This window comes from Panthera onca, chromosome B1 (assembly GCF_046562875.1).
Source record: "Panthera onca isolate mPanOnc1 chromosome B1, mPanOnc1 haplotype 2, whole genome shotgun sequence".
In the NCBI taxonomy this organism is placed as follows: Eukaryota; Metazoa; Chordata; class Mammalia; order Carnivora; family Felidae; genus Panthera; species Panthera onca.
In genome coordinates this window covers 55,764,211-55,769,674 of record NC_138342.1, presented here as the reverse complement: position 1 = coordinate 55,769,674, position 5,464 = coordinate 55,764,211, and the positions used below count along the sequence as shown (strand labels likewise).

General features: G+C 37.5%; 1 non-coding gene across 1 annotated transcript; it reads left to right on the top strand.

Annotated features, from left to right (window-relative positions):
• Positions 1–345: 345 nt before the first annotated feature.
• Positions 346–449, top strand: LOC132693464 (U6 spliceosomal RNA). The gene has a single exon (XR_009616834.1). It is a non-coding gene; the product is annotated as a U6 spliceosomal RNA (small nuclear RNA).
• Positions 450–5,464: the final 5,015 nt, after the last annotated feature.

Here is a 5,464-nt window from a genome sequence, read left to right as displayed (position 1 = left end):
AGTAAGGTGAGGAGCTTGATGAAATGATTCAGAGTTTTATCTGGAAGAATATATAGATGATAATTATTGAGAAATATTTGAAGAAGAGTACCAGAACAGAGAACTAGTATTGCCAGAAATTTAAAAAATAACAACGATGCAATAATTAAATCAGCATGCACTGTTTTAAGAAAAAAATCAACTCTGTTCAGTATACAGGAATAATTACAATGATGTGAAATTCTATTTTTCTCAAAGAGCATATTCGGTTATTAATTTGGGATTTTATGATTTTTCAGATCCAGAGAATGTCAAAATAATAATTGAAAAAATACAAACACCCCAAATAAAAATCCAAACATACCTAATGCTTGTTTTGGTAGATTATATACTAGAATAGGAACCATGCAGAGATTAGCGTGACCCTTGCTAAGGATGACACACAGATTTGTGAAGCATTCCCTACTTTTCAGTTATGCAAGATGAATTTTATACCTCAGTAAAGCTGAAAAAAAAAGTCCAAGCCTAAATTTTCTATTAACAAGGCTTGCCCTTAATGAATTGTGACAGTGAAATAATCCTTTTGACATGGGGCAATTACTGTGGCCATAAACATAGACTCATGGCAGATGTTGACTTCAGAGGCTACTGAGCTGATAAGCGAACATTTTTGGGCTTTGTTTATGTGCACAATAGGCACTTTCTGCATGCTCCACACCCTGCCTCCTAGCAAAGTGCATCTGCTGCAGAACTCTGTCTTCCCTCTTAACCTATCTTTCTACTTTTGAACTGCAATAGGGTTGGGTCGTCACTGGCTCTGTCTACTTCCTTGTGCTGAGATGTGGATAAACAGGAACCTCTCCCTGGAATTTTGAGGATGTTCCAAAGGGCCTCCAGGTGGAAAGCATTTGGCCTTGACATCACATAGAAAAGAAGGGAGAGGTTGGAAAGACAATAATCCTAGAATCAAGGGATTTTAAAAATAGGAGAAAGGATTTCTTAATCTTCTATGATTCAACCAAAAACCTATCAACATATATGTGGTTTTCAGGATAAGGATCTTAATATCAGAAATGGAAAACTCAAGGTTGGCTGTGTATGAGCTCTGAAGTTTGGGGAACTCTTTGCTAACCCTTTTTTCCTTAATGACATTTACAGAAGTAGAGGAAATGTACTTCCTTCTAAGAAAGGCAAGCATGGCAAGATATCAACTTTTCTATAGGAATCAGTCAATTCTATTTTTCTTCTTCTAATTGTCCCAGATTCTTAAATAACTGACTTCTAAACTGTCCAAGTCATGGTCTGGATTAAGCAGTTTTCATTGTCTCCATCGAACACACAATCTTGCTTAAGGGGAGGATCATGCCTTACTTGTAGTACTCAAATGGTGTAAGTTAAGGCTTTTTATCCCCCCAGACGAGGGATGTTAATATAGGAAAGTCTGCCACTCTGGTTTGCAAAATTTATACAAACTCCAACTTTCAAGAGCTAGTCTATGAGGAAAGGCTGTTTACTTTTCATCTTTGCATTTTCTAGGGTATCTTTGAGCATAGAGTCTTACACATGTAATTTTTCAACAGTTAAAACAATAAATACAAACAATAAATATTGAACTGAGGAGTGTAATCAAAGGAAAACCTTTCATTAATTTTGAGACCAGGAGGCAGAAAGAAAGAAAGAAAGAAAGAAAGAAAGAAAGATGTTACAAACCTTACTGATTATTTTTCTTCCTTACTTTAACTATTTGCCTTAATCTTAGTAGAAAGATCCCCCAATATCTCAGCTTTATCTTCTAGGAAGACTATATACAGGCATCATAGAACATAGATACTCCCTTTTGCCTTGGAATATTTATCCTTCTGCAATGTTATAGGAAAAGTTTAAGATCATAGGCTGACTTAAGAAAAATGAATGACTGGGGCACCTGGGTGGCTCAGTCATTTGAGCATCCTATTTTGGCTCAGTTCATGATCTCACAGTTCAAGAGTTCAAGACCTGCATTGGGCTGTCTGCTGACAGCATAGAGCCTGCTTGGGATTCTCTCTCACCCTTTTTCTCTACCCATTCCCTACTGTCTCTCTCTTTCTCTCAAAATAACTAAACTTAAAAAAAATAAAAATAATTTATTCTTTTGGCAAATATTTCTAATGCATAATTCACTTTGACTGCCTTGATGTATGCAAGCCTCTGTTGGGTGATGTAAGTGAATATTTTCAATTTGCTTTTCAGGAGGAATAGCAAAATAGATGTGTCTACCATAGTTTTCCTAAAGCAAAGTCTCTAATTGCACATGTGCCACACTAGGCAAATTTTCTATAATGGCATATGCCACATGTTGGAATTTTTGCCAGTTAGTTTCTACATATCATTTAACATTTCTCATGCCTAATGAGAGTTTGTGTGTGCACAAATGGATGTGTCAAGACCATTTGCCAATTAATCCATTAAAAAAATTGTTATAATGCCTTTTCAAAAAAGGAGAGGATAAGGCATAAAGTATTAATGCGTGTGCCTTTCCTGTGACAATAAAGAGCATATCTTATAGTATTTTAAAATCCAGGTAATACTATAAATTTAATATCTAAGTAGCAAGAGAACAGGTGAGAGAGAGTTTTCAGGTAAGACAGCCTTGGTTTGCTTTTTTCCTTTCTTTAAGCAAGACTTATTAACTACTTGCCTGGCCTCTAACTATGGTTGATTTGAGAGGAAAGGACATCTTTCCATGATTACAATGTCATCCTACTCCTTTTTAAGTAGATTGAAATGATCTTGGAATCATTTTCTTACTCTCCTATTTCTTGGTTATCACTGGTCTCATTTAATTTCACCCATTATTTTTCCTTCATGATCTCTGTGCTTGAAGCAGCAACCCACACTTCAGCTGCCAAGGTCAGTTTGCCATAGTTTGCCGAAGAGGGTGGCCCTTTTAAGCTTGTGCACCAAATCTATAAAAGGGCCCTCATGGGCTATGGTGATAACTGATAACTTTAAGGTTATCTTGTTTCCTCTTTCTTCAGCTTTTCTATTTGTTTTTTTTTTTTTTTTTTTTTTTGCATACTCTCTAAAGTTATACATTGAAAAAATTTGAGAAGATGGAAAAGAAAAACCAAGAAAATTAGAATGTATATCAATTAGTTAAAGCAAACAAACCCAGGCTGAATAGAAAATAAAAACAGGAATCATTTCAAAATGTCATTGGATTCATGTTTTCTCACTATCCTCTTCCTGTTTCTCCATCTCACTTCCTCCTCCCATATTTCTTCTTTCTCTTTCTTGCGGTAATTTCTAAGATAACCAAGGAGCAAGAGTATGCCGTTACAAATATTCTAATCCTAAAATGAACATATATGCTCGCTCTCTCTCTTCACCTTGATAAAAAGAAAGATAGATAAGCAGATTAGTATATATACACGCTTGCATGGGAATGTATATCACATATTCTAGATTAGATTAAGGCGTAAGGTATAAGACCATAGTGTTAGTTTTGCACATTAGGAAGTAGCTCTAGGAATAAATATTTGTTGCATGAATAAATGAATGAACCAATAGTTTACCGAGTGCCAGATTCTGTGCTTTCCTTTACACGGATAATCTCAGTGAGTTCTCACAATGCAAAGGTTGGGAAACAGAGACTACTGTTGACCTTATGGCAAGACCTAGGTCACAGATCCATGGACTCAGGAGAGAGGGTGAGGCCTGAATTCACAACAGTACCTACTGTCATGGTATTAGGCATGGGCTCAGATTTTGTGGAATAAAGCTGATCAGAAATCCTCAGTTTAATTATGCATTCCATGCACTTAAGCTTGGGATTTGTTACATTGTATTGTGGTACAATATGCTGATCCAATATTTCAGATATTCCCTACGAATACTGGGAAAAGAGTGAAGGGAGAGAATATTTTATTTGTCAATATTCCAAGGAACTATTTGATTTAGAGAGATTCATGAAAGAGTTCAGAGTTTCCAGTCCACCACTTGACTAATGAAATACTTACCTCTGACTATAGCTGAAGTTCAAGTCTCTCAGATTGATCAGCAGTGTTTTCGGAGATAAGTAGAGTTTTCCCTTAATTAATTGATATTTATGCATCTATTAGGTATCTTTTCTTCACTGCTCATACCTTGAGCTGTTTAATACTAGTAGATTAATTTGAAATTATCCCATCCATGGACTGAACTAAAGTCAGTAAGTCATGATTCAGTATTAAAGGATAGGATGGCACCTGGGAATAAACGACTGAGTCATAGAGCCTGTAAGACTACACAGTGCTGGGAACAAAACACAGGTGATGGCCAGCAGGGAGGAGAGAGGCAAGGTAAAAGGAATTAAGAAAAGGAAGAAATCTGTTTGAAAACTGACACCTTGGACCTTGAAATACAGCCAGCAATACATTGATATCTACGAACACTGGGGGTCTAGGGCTGTGATTAAAGACATAGGTACCATCTGACAGACCTACTCTGATTTCTAGCTATGGGGTTTTCTCTGGTTTTCACTCAGTGCCCATCCTCCTTAGAGTCTGTTGTACTTCCAATGTCTTTCTCTTCTCCCCATAAAGCCAATAGTTTCTCTGACACTCCTTTCCAGAAACTGGGTGCTCACCTTCAGAGTTAGAGTTCCCACTAGCTGAGAATTCACTGAGATAGTCAGTGCCCCTGGATTTCTGTGTATTGCCTACTGACAGACTACCTTCCTGCTATCTCGTCCTGTCCATCTTCTGTCACATTTTTCTCACCCGGGATTTGACTGCTTCTTGTCATCATTCTTCCCATCTAGAGTGTTCTACTTTGCTTCTCTGAGCAGACCCCACTAATGCTAAATCTGCCCTTACATGCCTTTAGGCAGAGCTGGTGCTAGACCTGTATTTTGAACTGTCCCCATGGTTAAAAAAATATCCTGGTTCTCATTTATCTGTTCATGCATCAAACTTTATTTATTTACTTATTTATTTATTTATAATGTTTTTAAATGTTCATTTATTTATTTTGAGAGAGAGAGAGAGAGAGAGCATGCGCAAGTGGGGAAGGGGCAGAGAGAGAGGGAGAGAGACTTCCAAGCAGTCTCCGTGCTGCCATGGCAGAGCCAGAAGTGGGTCTCGAACAGACAAACTGTGAGATCATGACCTGAGATGAAACCAAGAGCTGGATTTTTATTTACTTATTTATTTATTCAAAAAATTTTTTTTAAATGTTTATTTAGTTTTGAGACAGAGAGAGAGAGCACGAGCAGGGGAGGGGCAGAGAGAGGGGGAGACACAGAATCCTAAACAGGCTCCAGGCTCTTAGCTGTCAGCACAGAGCCTGACATGGGGCTCGAACTCACAGACTACGAGATCATGACCTGAGCTGAAGTTGGACGCTTAACCAACTGAGCCACCCAGGTGCCCCAAGAGTTGTATTTTTAGCCAACTGAACTACCCAGGCACCCCATCAAATATCATTTAAAGTTTTTTTCTTCTTTCTTTCTTTCTTTCTTTCTTTC